The 14,424-nt window shown below is 44.7% G+C and overlaps 1 protein-coding gene across 1 annotated transcript in view; it reads left to right on the top strand.

Annotated features, from left to right (window-relative positions):
• adcy2b (adenylate cyclase 2b (brain)) overlaps positions 1-14,424 on the top strand; it is a 422,964-nt gene that overhangs the window by 324,565 nt on the left and 83,975 nt on the right. The window lies entirely within an intron of this gene.

The raw sequence follows: 14,424 nt of genomic DNA, 5'->3' as shown, positions 1-14,424 counted from the left end.
GATTGATTTAATTCAGACTCAGAGCGCCACAGGCAGAATTTTCCTAGGTCCAACAGCACCACTGGGATTTTGCTCATGGCAGGAAGCTAATTGGAAAATTATGGCAGTGTTGCCTGAGAATTTCTGGTCATGGAATACAGCTGGCAGTGTAACTACTATTTTCTGACAAATGAACCATTGCGTGCAATGGCGAGGGGCCTCAGGGAATTCTGCCCAGGTTTTGGTATGCCCAATATTGTTCTTATCTGGCAAGGACAGCTAGTTGTTAAGTGGCTGCCATAGTTATTAAAAGCTGAGCAGCACAAGGACCTCAAAGGCTAAGTGCAGTGATGCTTCTAAATCATTTACAATGCCTCACACAGGCAGCCAATCTAAAATTATTACATTATTAAAATCATTATAAAACTCCAATTGAAATATGCTCAATCCTTGGATAAACTTGGCGCAGAATCTATGGCCAAATTTTTCATCCAAAGGAACCAGCAGGAATAGGACAGAGGATCAGAATGATGGCTGAGCTTATGCTGCTCCATTTCTAAACCTGCCATCTCACCTTCCCCCCACCCGGTTTGTTACATCACTGGCATTGCATTGCTCTTTCAACTAAAAATCATAAAAGGCTTACACGATGGTCCTAAGAGGTCAATTTAAGTTTTTATTTCATTTTTTTGTGAGGATTCCTTGTGGGCCAGGAGAAGCAGGATGCTGCCCTGTCTTCTGTCTCCACACCCCCAACCCTACAACTAAGCAACCCCAGGACCTCCACCACAGCACTAACTTAATTCCAGAGATTTCAGGAAACAGAAGCCCTGAATATGCAGTATTTATCAGCATTAATCCAAATTACCCTACCATAATTCCATCAATAAATAACCTCCCCCCACTCCGATTCCAAACCAACTTGAGCTTTGATAAGGAGTATGAAAACTCCTAAAGTGTTTTGACCAGCACAAAAGCATGTGGACTTATGAAATTTCAGAGTACGGAATGAAGAAATTCGCTGAAGAACTAGCATCAGAGCTTACTAAAAAATATAACCTATCAATAAAGGAAGGAGGATTACCAGCAGATTCGTTAATTACTAATACCTGCCCCATCTTCAATAATGTCAACTCATCATCCCTGCTAACTAGAGATCAATCTCACTCAAATACATTTTTTGTAAGATATTAGAGCACATAATTTCCCACCAATTCATTGTCCATATACAAGAACACTTGAAAACTTATCAGTGTGGATTCTTGAAAGTACACCTCCGAGGTGCAACTTGTGAACACTGTTGAAGAGGTTATTATGTATTACCTTGACTGTTGTGGGAAAAATCCACCAGTAGTCAGACTTCGAGATTCAGAAAATACGATTTATTAAACGGAGCCCCGTGGAGACAAAGTACTTGGTCTGTAGCAAACCTCCTCTCAATTGTATACCGGGAGCGGTTCAATTTTATACCCTTTACACAATGGACACACCGGTGATTCGAAGATTATCACATTGTTTAAGTGAGTACAAGTATTTAACATTTCATGAATGGGTACATTTCCCCATGTTTACAAGAATACAAACAGGTATAGACATTTAACATTTTATGAATGGGTCTATCAATGGCTAGTTTCGTCTTGTGCGGGTGCTAATCGGTTCCCTCGCATTCATATTTCCCGCCTTCCTTTAACATTAATCTAAGCTCTTTGTTTAGGGGTTTCCTTATCTTAAAGATGTTTCGACCCTTGGCTTTGGCTTCCTGAGGTGTTTGTTTGCTATGAGTCACTGTCTGTACTTTGTAAGTGGTTTGTCTGTCAGGATTCTGGCTTGACGTTATTTCTGAACAGCGGGAGCCTGTGGCTGTTTTTCTGGCTTCTTTCCCAGTTAACCCTGTGTGTGCCAGGCAGCCATTTCAGAGTGTGCTTTCTTGTGCTGCCATTTTAAAGTGTGCCCCCCTTGTATTTTCCCCTTACAGTCCCTCCTGTTGGTCGGATTATAGCTTGGACAATCCTCAGACCACCAATCATACATTCACATATACAGGTTCTCTTTCTTCTCTCCTTCTTTGCTTCTTTATTTCTTCCAGTATCTTCATTTCTTCTGACGTCTTCGGGGATCTTCATTAGGGGTTCTTCTTTGATATACACACTGGCTCCTGGCACAATTCTTGTCAACATTATTTTAAAACAGGCTTTAAGGCATCCCACAGTCAGACAACAGACAAGTATAATGACAATGAGTATAATCAACCCATGTAACAGGTACGATTCCCAGGATTCTCCCACCAGCCATGCCAGCCAACTACTTCCTCTCTTGGGTCCCTGTCTAAAGTTATCAAGTTGCGTCCTGATGTTATTGATGACCTGTGTAATATTGTAAGACTCATCTGTGACATGGGTTATGCATTTGTTGCCTATGATGGCACATACTCCCCCTTGTTGTGCTAACTGGTAGTCCACTGCGTATCGTGTCTGCTGAGCATACAATCTTAACTCAGCCATTTCTTGGTTGACAGCCTCCAATGCTTTTGAAGTGCTGTTTCCCAGGATTGTTAGCCCACAAACAATATGGTTTCTATTCTTAGCTCCTAGAGATAAAGCTCCGAGGAACCCATACCCCAGTGAGGATCCCAGTGTACTCGGGGTTTCCCAGTCAGCGCAGAATTCCCTGCTAATAGCCCGGGTCACTATTCTCCTCCGAATGTACCCCTTCTGAGGGCATGGAACAGTCAGTGGCCCGATTGTTCCTACCGCAAAACGGTTTGGGAGGTTCGGTGTTTCTGTCATGTAGGTACCATTGAAGAGGAATACATACCCCTTCTTAGCCCGGTAGCATTTAGTGTCCCGATTGTGAGTTTGCTCATACTGCCAATTGTTCAGTTTACTTAGCTTCCCGTTTGATCCCACCACCTGGTAAGTGTCAAAGGGGTATGTCCATTTGGCTGAGCTTACGTGAGTCCCATTACATTGCCCGCAAATAAGCTGTCTTCCAGCGGTTATATTTAAACATTTTCGTTCGTCACAAATACAAATAATCCGTCCCTTGTTGATCCGACAATGTTGACGGACACACTGTGTCTGTACACAAGAATCATTCTTAGGGACTAAGGCATAGGCACATCCCCATCCCTGCCCCGTGAAACAAAGCGGATAGCTTGCAGTGTCTGGGCAAGCTTTTCCTCCCTCCTGTTGGGACCCCTTGCATGTAGGATTAGTGGGGTTTACAAGTCCCACACATCTCCCCTGTAAACCTCTTTTATATTTGCCAATTTGTCCCTTACAGGGTGTCTCTGATGTATCTACAGTATATAAGTCATGAGGGGTCCACCCAGGGGTGGCTACAAATAGGGCTTCTACAGATTGTGTTAATGGGTAACATACAGTTCGATTCCCATGTAAATGTATGTGGGCTTTGTAAAACAAGTTGTCTTCTAGCCCAGTCAGATTTACGGTTACCACAACACAAAATAATACAATTACATACGCGATTACATACATTTTCGCACCAGTTGTAACTTAATATTACACTTTTAATCTTTTACAGTTTATTTCGTTTATTAACCCGCGCACGCCGGCACTTGCTTGCAGTCTTTTGCCTGTGTTGAGGAAAGCAGTTCTGTTAGTTCATTGATTTAGCTACTTATCTCCCTTGTATAATTTCAGCTGCGTCCAGTGCTTCCAGACCCCTTTCCCTCTTATGTCTATGCAGGCACAGGTATCCCCACTAATTATAATTTCATATGGCCCATTCCACTTTGGTGCAAACCCTGGTTTGTCGGGTAGTGTTTTCACTAGGACGCGACTTCCCACTGTTGGGACGTCAGGGAGCGTTTCCAGCTCTCTCTCTGCGTCTTTTATTTCCTGATTGTCTTTTACCAATTTGCGCATCCCTTTTAGCTGGGTGCTCAGGTCCAGAACGTATCTCTTGATTTTATCTTTTAGTGGACCGACATCGGTCCCACCTGTTATGATGCTTTCTGGTAACTGCATCGCCCGTCCTGTCATTAGTTCATAAGGGGTTAATCCGGTGGTCCGGTTCGTGGTCGCCCTTAATTTCATTAGTATGGTGGGCAATACCTCTGTCCACCTTCTTCCTGATGTCTGCATGGCCTTAGCAAGTGCATTTTTTAGTGTTCTGTTCATACGTTCTACCATTCCAGAGCTCTGCGGGTGGTAGGGGATGTGAAATTTTTGTTTTATCCCCATTAATTGGCATACTGTTTTTATTACCTTTCCAGTGAAGTGCGTTCCCTGGTCCGAATCAATTTGTAGGGGTACCCCCCATCTTGGGATTACCTCCTCTGCCAATATTCTGGCCACTGTGGTAGCAGTGCAGTTTGAAGTTGGGAATGCTTCCACCCACCGGGTGAACTGGTCTATGATGACCAGACAGTAAGTTTTGCCATGGGACTATGGCAGTGGTCCTGTAAAATCCAGTTGTAGATGTTCCCAGGGTCCCTTGGGTCTCGGCTGGTGTCCCATTTTAATTTTTATGGGTCTGCCAGGGTTGTGTTGCGCGCACGTCACGCATCGGTGGCAGTGTCGGGCAATATCCTTTCCCATTCCCTTCCACCACCACTCCTTTCCGATATTAGTGATCATGGCCTCTCTACCCACATGTGAGAGTCCATGATGTAATCCCAATAGGGTGTTTTGTATGCACTCTGGTGCTATTACCTTATCTTCTCGTCTCCAAATGTTATCTGTCCCCTTGACTGCTCCCTGCGCTTCCCACTTCTCCTTTTCTTCCTTTGGGGTATCCTCATGTAAACCCTGAATGTCTACTTCGGCTTCTGTTGGTTCTATTGTTGCTATGGGTAATTCATCAATCGTTTCCTGCTCTAGGGCTATCTGTGCTGCCCTATCTGCGGTTTGGTTTCCTTTGAAATTTAGCCAGTCTGGGCTATCTCTTCCGGGTTCCTTCTGGTGCGCTTTAATTTTTATTACTGCGGCTTCTCTAGGTCTCTCGCTAGCTCTCAATAATGCCTCAATTCTCTGCTGGTGCTTGATAGGGGTTCCCCCTGTCGTTATGAACCCCCTCCTTCCCCAAGCTGTCATATAATCATGTATGACTCCGAAGGCATAGCGGCTGTCTGAATAAGTGTTTACCGCCTTACCCTCGGACAACTCGAGTGCCTGGGTGAGCGCCACCAGTTCTGCCACTTGTGCAGACAAGCTTCCGTCAATTCTTCCTGACCTCACTGTTTCTAGCTTACTATTTACGACTGCCCATCCTGTTCGGGGTGATCCTTCCACATATTTACGTGACCCATCCACAAAGAGGGTCTCTTCCGCTGTTACCAGGGGCATGTCCTTTATCCTTCCTTCCCCTTCTCCTGCATCCACATCCCCACAATTGTGGGGTTCTCCTCCATCTAAGATTCCTTCTGCTGGGTTATTTCCCGTATCCCTTATTATTGTTACGGACTTACTGGGAGGTAGGAGGACAGCTTCCCATTTAGCCCTTCTCATGTTGGAGACTGACTTTAGTTTTCCTGTGTTTAACATTTCCACCAAGGTGTGTTTGGTGTGGAGGATTATGTTCCCTGTCATGATTACTGGCTCGCTAACCTTTACAGCCCATGCGGCGCAATCCAAGGCGGCTATGCACCTTGGCAGTCCAGTGACTACCGGCCCCTCTGCGGTGGAATAATACCCTATGGGTCTCCTTCTGTCGCCATGGTCCTGTGTCACTATTGCGGAATAGAACCCTTCCTCATTATTACAATAAATGTGGAAGTCTTTGTTAAGATCGGGTAAGCCTAGTCCGGGGGCTGATATTAGTTCTGTTTTTAATTTAGTGTAAGCTTCTTCTTGCTCGGGTCCCCACTCTACGGGGTCTAAAGCTGGCTTCCCCCCTTTAACGAGTCTTTGTATGGGTTCTGCGAGTTTTGTGAACCCTGGGATGAAACTCCGACTGTAGTTGAATAGTCCTAGCACCTTTCTAACCCCTCTTATATTAACCGGCCACGGCATCTGTTGTATTGCCTCTTTCCTGTCCGCCGGCATTTCTTTAAGTCCTTGGGATATAAGGTGCCCTAGGTATAGGACCTGTGACTTCCCGATCTGCGCCTTTTTGGGGCTGACTTTTAACCCTGCGGCTTTTAATTCGCTCAGTACTAGGTATAGGGCTTCTTGATGTCCTGACCTGGACTCTGAAGCTATTAGGATGTCGTCTACATATTGTAAGGTCGTGTTACCCTCTGGCAGTTCCACCCTATTTAGGATGTCACTCATCACTCGATGGAATATAGCGGGGCTGTTGTGGAATCCCTGTGGTAAACGGGTCCAGGTATACTGCTTGTCCCCTACTGTAAATGCAAACTTGTCTTGGGATTCAGGATCCAAGGGTAAGGACCAGAATCCATTAGCTATGTCCAGTACTGTAAATATTTTATGCTCCTGTGACAGTCCATTCAGGATTGTCGAAGGGCTTGCTACAATGGGGTGCAGTTTGGACGTGACTTTATTAAGTCCAGTGTAATCTATTGTGAGCCTATAGCTCCCGTCAGGTTTACTCACTGGCCATGTTGGGGAGTTAGTGGTGCTCGTGGCTTCTCTCAGGATCCCCTTTTTCACTAACCCTTTTACAATCTCTACTACAGCTTTCTCTGCTTCTGGTTTAATTGGGTACTGCCTGTGTGGCTTATGAATCATAGAAAGAAACCCTACAGTGCAGAAGGAGGCCATTCGGCCCATCGAGTCTGCACCGACCACAATCCCAACCAGGCCCTACCCCCACATATTTTACCCACTAATCCCTCTAACCTACGCATCTCAGGGGCATGCTCTGGTCCTGGTACCTTTATTGGGTCCGTTTTGGTTAACCCAGTATCTAACTTTGTCTCAGCCCATACTCCGGGAACGGAAGCACAAATGGCTCCGAACCCTCCTGTCTCTAACTCCCATTTTCTGGTGGTGACTGTGGCCACCTTAATGGTCTCGAGGTGGCTTGTGAGTTTCCCTATTTTAATTTTTCGACCGTCCTGTCTTGGCCAAATCAATTCTCCCTTCCCACAATCTATCAAGATCTCATATTCTTTCATTAAATCATTCCCCATTATGGTTCCCTCGTTATTTCTGCACACATAGAACTTCATTGGGATATATAGATTGTTTATTTCTACTAACGTGGTCTCGCTAAGGTAGGCGGGAGTTTTGTTCCCTCCTATCCCGGTCAGATAAATCATTTTATTCGTAGTGGGTAAGGGTAGGTCGGTAACGGATATGGATGCCCCTGTGTCCACTAGCATCTCGCATTGTCTGCCCCCTACCAGTGCTGACACATAAATCCTTCCCTCCTTTTTACCCTTGTGGACGGGGGCTGCAGACCATCAATCTTGCTGACCCTGGGTGTCCTTTTGTTCCTGGGGTTCAGCTGGGGACGTGGATTGGGCTGGGGGTCTCCCATGCTTATGCCAACATACGGCTTCCGTATGTCCGTGTCTTTTACAGTGGCTGCAATGCTTACCACTGTTCCTAGTTTTGCCCTTTCTCCGTGGAGTCCCGCAATCCCTCGCAAAGTGCCCCTGTCGTCCACAATTGTGGCAGATCAATCTGGGTTTTGTTTCACTCTCGTTACTGTAGGCTGCTACCCTTTCTAACCTTGCTCTTGCCTGTGGTTTCTCTTCCGCTGGGACGCCACCAGCCCACTCCACCAGCTCATCGTAATTTTGGGACATGATCACTCCCATTTTTAGGATGATCTGGTGGGCACTAGAGAGTCCATCCTTAAAAGCTTGGATGAATGCTCGATCTCCTCGCCCTGGGTCCACTTGTCCTGAGCACTCTTGGTATATTCGGAACAATCGTTCCCCGTACTCAGAGGCTCCTTCCCCTTTAAGCTGCTTTGTGGTGGTGATTCTGCTCCAGTTAGTGGGGGCATTCCCTAAGACCCTCTGAATTTCTTCCTTAAACCGTAAGAAGGGTGGTTGTTGGGTATCTATTTCTGCTATTAGGGGGATTACATGTGTCCACCGTCCCCCACTATAATCCTGCGCTATAGGGGAAGCGGGTCCACCTACTACCTGTCTCCATTTATCCGCTGGACAGGCTGCCCTGACCAGTTGGTGTATGTCTCTTAGGTGTAATTGATGTCCTACCCAGATTGTGTCTAATTCCTCCCAGAATGTGGTGTTCGCGCTTCTGGTTTGTAATTTGCCCAGGGAAGCCATTATCTGCTGTCTTTCCCCTGGGGTAAAGGGTTTATAATTTGCCTTGGGTCGCGCTGCGGTCCCCCCTCTAGTTATGGGCGCTAAGTTATGTTCCAGCTGTTCCCACTCTTCTGAGGGTGCCGTTGGTCCTTGCTGGGTAGACTCATAAGAAGGTAGAGGATCAGTTTCTCCTCCCCCTTGCCTTTCTAAAACCTGATTTCGTTTTTCCAATTCCCTCACTTGGGATTCTAGTTCTCTAATTCTTTCTTTGTCCTCTCTCCATTTCCTTGTAGAGGCAATTGTTTGTTCAATTAGACCTGCTAACTGATGTGTTAACATTATTCCTATTTTCTTCATTCTGTTTCTTTTTACTTTATCTATCCACTTTCTCTGCTACTCTAAGGTTTGAGAAGTATCCCAGCCATCCTTTTGCATTCTCTTTATTAACTCCTTCCTGTCTGTCATGTAGATTTCAATCAGGGAACCTGCAGATCCCCTTTTAACTTCACTATCTGCCATTTCGCAGATTTCACTAACCCCGGCCACGATTATTCTTTAGTAAAGTGTGCTAACTACCGTAGGGACTTCACTACCCCCGGCCACTATTACTACTCTTAGCAAAGTGTGTTAACTACCGTAGGGACTTCACTACTCCCGGCCACTATTGCTATTCTCACACCGTGTTTTACTGCCGTTACAGGGTTTTTAAGTTATACTCACGGCTTCCACGATTACCACTTCGGCAATGTGCTTCTCCACCGGATTTCGGTTTAGGTCAGAGTTGATCAAACTCCTGTTCCGCCCCGCTTTTCACCACATTGACAGTACAGTTTCCAACTTTTCAATAACTTTCATGCAATCAGCTGGCACCTCTGCGTCTGTTCGCCACTACAGAGGGTGATGTTAAACCGACTTCTGCCCTTTTGTGCTTCACAATCCTTTAGTGCCCTTGGTGTCTCTCACTCACTTCAATTCCTGACCTTCACGTGGCAGATTTCTGCTCTTAATAGCCAGTCTAAGGCAGAGGTTTTGAGACAGGCACTACCTTGTCCTTTTGTTGATCAGCACAAATCACAGTAATTCTTATTCCTATCAGCAGTTAGTACTTATCACTATAACAAATATTATCACAAATAAACAGTACAAATGTTTCCCCTTATGAACCGTGTTTCCTGATCCAGTCTGACTGTCACAGATTCCGCGATCTCTACCCCGGTTGCGACCGTGGCCAATCGATCTCACCAGTAATAGGATCCTGCCGACTACGCCAATTGTTGTGGGAAAAATCCACCAGTAGTCAGACTTCGAGATTCAGAAAATACAATTTATTAAACGGAGCCCCGTGGAGACAAAGTACTTGGTCTGTAGCAAACCTTCTCTCAATTGTATACCGGGAGCGGTTCAATTTTATACCCTTTACACAATGGGCACACCGGTGATTCGAAGATCATCACATTGTTTAAGTGAGTACAAGTATTTAACATTTCATGAATGGGTACATTTCCCCATATTTGCAAGAATACAAACAGGTATAGACATTTAACATTTTATGAATGGGTCTATCAATGGCTAGTTTCGTCTTGTGCGGGTGCTAATCGGTTCCCTCGCATTCATATTTCCCGCCTTCCTTTAACATTAATCTAAGCTCTTTGTTTAGGGGTTTCCTTATCTTAAAGATGTTTCGACCCTTGGCTTTGGCTTCCTGAGGTGTTTGTTTGCTATGAGTCACTGTCTGTACTTTGTAAGTGGTTTGTCTGTCAGGATTCTGGCTTGACGTTATTTCTGAACAGCGGGAGCCTGTGGCTGTTTTTCTGGCTTCTTTCCCAGTTAACCCTGTGTGTGCCAGGCAGCCATTTCAGAGTGTGCTTTCTTGTGCTGCCATTTTAAAGTGTGCCCCCCTTGTATTTTCCCCTTACATTGACCAAGAATCTGGAGCACAAATTGATATGCAGATTCTAGACTTTACTCAAGCATTAAATTCTCACCAAAAGATCCTGCATAAAATCAACCATTACTGGAAAGATTTGATTTGCTTTGATTTATTTGTGTCACATGTATTGTGATACAGTGAAAAGTATTGTTTCTTGCACACTATATAGACAGAACGTACCGTTCATAGAGTACATAAGGGAGAAGGAAAGGAGAGGGTGCAGAATGTAGTGTCACAGTCATAGCTAGGTATATAGAAAGATCAACTTAATATATGGTAGGTCCATTCAAAAGTCTAATGGCAGCAGGGAAGAAGCTGTTCTTGAGTCAGTTTGTACGTGATCTCAGACTTTTGTATCATTTTCCCAATGGAAGAAGGTGGAAGAGAGTATGTCCAGGATGGGTGGCGTACTTAATTATGTTGGCTGCTTTTCTGAGGCAGGGGGAAGTGTAGACAGATTCAGTGGACGGGAGGCTGGTTTGTGTGATGGACTAAGCTACATTCACAATCCTTTGTAATTTCTTGCGGTCTTGGGCAGAGCAAGAGCCATACCAAGCTGTAATACATCTGGAAAGGATGCTTTCTAAAGAGGTGAAACCCTACAGTGGATAGAAACTTGGCTAATCAAGAGAGCTAAATGTAGTGTTGACGGGGAGAAGTCACATTTAGTACAGGTTAAATCAGTCCCCTGATTTTGCTGATGTACATAAATTACATAGGCGATAGAATCAATTCTGACACCAAAATCAAGCTCTTTGCAGACAGCTGCCCTATTTGTGGACAAGACAACCAAGTACAGAAGGGCTCAGATGTATTGGGAGAGGTTCCATAAAGAGCAAATCACTTTCAAACGACAAAAATGCCACAACATGCATGCAACATGATGCAGACAGCCTAAGACCTTCACATACAGCATAATGGGAGTCAGACTTACATCCGTCAAGCAGAACCTCAATATCCTCTTATCAAATGACATGAGTTGGGTACGTAGCATGCTGTAAATAATGTAAACAAAATCCTTGGATTTGTAAGGAAAAATCCAACCAAAATCTAACCAGGGCCAAACAAGGCTATATCATTACACTAATGCTCTTCTCCGCCTTCCTCAGTGTAATATGAACTTCATCTCCAGAAAACCAATGATTATCTCTCCAGGAAATAATCTACAGAATAGATAGAAAACAGTTCAACCTGTGCTACCTTCAATCCAAAATCAAAATTATTTCAAATTGAATCATTGAGCTCCAATAGGTAAATGACGCTTGAGTGCACTCACTCTAGGTCATGGTCAACTCCTCCAAAGCTTAAGAGAAAACTTGCCTTTCACTAAGCATCCGAAAAACTAAGGTCCTCTGCCAACCAGCTTCCACAGCACAACACATCCCCCATTGATTAAGATCAATGGCAAGATCCTGGAAAATGTGGACAATTTCCCACAGATGCTGCCAGACCCACTAAGTTTGGTTTCCAACACTTTATGCTTTAATTTCCGATTTCCAACATCTGCAGTATTTTGGTTTTATTTCTTATATTCTTATGGGGTAGGCACAGTAAGAAGTCTCACAACACCAGGTCCAAGTCCAACAGGTTTATTTGGTAGCACAAGCTTTCGGAGCACTGCTCCTTCATCAGGTGAGTGAAGAGTTGGGTTCATATACAGGACATATATAGGCACAGACTCAATTTACAAGATAATGGTTGGAATGCGAGTCTTAACAGGTAATCAAGTCTTTACAGGTACAGATAATGCGAATAGAGAGCGGGTTAAGCACAGATTAAAGAGGTGTAAATTGTCTCAAGCCAGGACAGTTAGTGAGATTTTGCAAGCCCAGACAAGTCGTGGGGGTTACGAATAGTGTGACATGAATCCAAGATCCCGGTTGAGGCCGTCCTCATGCATGCGGAACATGGCTATCAATTTTGCTTGGCGATTCTGCATTGTCGTGTGCCATGAAGGCCGCCTTGGAGAACGCTTACCCGAAGATCAGAGGCTGAATGCCCTTGACTGCTGAAGTGTTCCCCAACAGGAAGGGAACACTCCTGCCTGGTGATTGTTGAGCGGTGTCCATTCATCCGTTGTCATAACATCTGCATGGTCTCACCAATATACCGTGTCTCGGGACATCCTTTTCTGCAGCATATCAGGTAGACAACATTGGCCAAGTCGCAAAAGTATGTAACGTGTACCTGGTGGATGGTATTCTCACGTGAGATGATGGCTTCCGTGTCAGTGATCCGGCACGTCTTGCAGAGATTGCTGTGGCAGGGTTGTGTGGTGTGGTGGTCACTGTTCTCATGAAGGCTGGGTAGTTTGCTGCGGACAATGGTCTGCTTGAGGTTGCACGGTTGTTTGAAGGAAAGTAGTTGGGGTGTGGGGATGGCCTTGGCGAGATGTTCGTCTTCATCGATGACATATTGAAGGCTCCGGAGAAGATGTCGTAGCTTCTCCACTCTGGGGAAGCACTGGACAACTGTTGTAAGTAAAATAATACCTCTGAGACTAGTCATAGAGTCAAAGTACAGTGGGTTATTTGCACAATTGTGGAAGAAGTCCTCCCTAACACAGTCTCAGACTTCTTACTGAATACAGGTCAAGAGCAAACATTTATACATATATTTTCACCCCTGGTCACGTCCTCATCTTCCCACGATTATTGCTGTCTCGGCAAGTTCCGTCTTTCCCGCGTAACCGTGGCCATCCTCAAGGCTGCAAATATCTGTTTTGTCGCCACCTGTGCATTGTTCATCCATCACACAAGATTATAAGTTTGCATAAACAGGTTAACTAAGATACAGGAGCCTATATAGCAATTTATATCAGTATAAATAGTATAGATGAATAGCATATAATGAATATAAATGAATCTATTGTTATACGATGACAGGAGGCATACATGTCAGCTCCACCGTGTTAAACAAAGGTACATAATAGAAAGGAACATAAAATGGAGTCTGCTTAGCTGATTCTGCTTAGCCACATTCCTGATACGCAATTAGCTGCGAACAGCAAGGACAGCTGTCTCTCTTACCTGGTTTGGATACATGAAAACAAGTTCCACAGACATGAAAACACCGAGCCCTAACGTAAACATGAGCTCTACAGTGTTTCTCACAAAATCACAGAGTTCGGGTCTCAATGCTTAAGTGCTACAAAGTTCATTAACCCATTCCCGTCTTCAACGACAAAGGGTCCGCCATGTCCCGTGTTTGTCTTCTGAGGAGGTCAGTGCAGTTTTTTGCTGTGGTGCATCAGAACTGTCGATCGATGAGTCGAGCACCATATCCTGTTCTTCTGAGGGCATCTTTCAGCGTCTGAAAGTGTCTGTGGCGATCCTCCTCATCTGAGCAGATCCTGTGTATAAGGAGGGCTTGTCTGTAGGGATGGCTTCTTTAACGTGCTTAGGAAGGAAGCTGGAGAAGTGGAGCATCATGAGGTTATCCGTGGGCTTGCGGTACAGTGAAGTGCTGAGGTGACCGTCCTTGATGGAGATGTATGTGTCCAAGAATGCAACCGATTCTGGAGAGTAATCCATGGTGAATCTGATAGTGGGATGGAACTTGTTGATGTCATCATATAATCATTTCAGTGATTGTTCGCCGTGAGTCCAAGGAAGAAAATGTCGTCGATGTATCTAGTGTATAGCATCGGTTGAAGGTCCTGTGCGGTGAAGAGGTCTTATTCGAACCTGTGCATGAAAATGTTGGCATATTGAGGTGATATTGATATTCTTATGTACTTATAAGAGACTAGATGATAAAATTATTCCTGGCATTTTTGTATTTAACCAAACCAACCACTTCACGGGCATTTAAAGTACATGGGAAACAGGAAACAAAACAAATAGTGTAGTACACACGCGCACTTCCTCAACAAGATGATGTTTCACCAGGACATCCAGATATTATTCTGAGATTCAGAGGAGTCAGTCTCCAATCTGATTTTCCAGTGGACCTGATGTCAGTCCCACCAACTTTGAGGATGCAATGCAGACACGTTTAAATAAGGCCTAGTGTTTTAAAGGGCCCAAGTTGTCTTTTGAGGACACCTACCTACTTCTAACTTACATCAGATTATCATCAAAGCGACATATTTTTGTACCACATAATTAATTTGGTCTTGAACCACAAAGGCAGATTTACTCTCAAAAATCTCCAAAACGCCAGGGAAAATTCAATCACAAGACTGATCAAGCAGAGGAAAGTCAGTCAGTGCAAGTGACAGATTATGTAAAGGCTGCTCCTCCAAACACAACTGTTTCACTGCCAAATATGGGGGTCGATTCTACCAGCAGCGCAGCAGGTCGGGAGACATCAATGGAAAATATTTTGCAGGCTTCCTGCTGGGCGTCACAGCGTCTTACAA

This window comes from Mustelus asterias, chromosome 2 (assembly GCF_964213995.1).
Source record: "Mustelus asterias chromosome 2, sMusAst1.hap1.1, whole genome shotgun sequence".
Taxonomy (NCBI): domain Eukaryota; kingdom Metazoa; phylum Chordata; class Chondrichthyes; order Carcharhiniformes; family Triakidae; genus Mustelus; species Mustelus asterias.
This window is presented reverse-complemented; position numbering and strand designations above follow the sequence as displayed.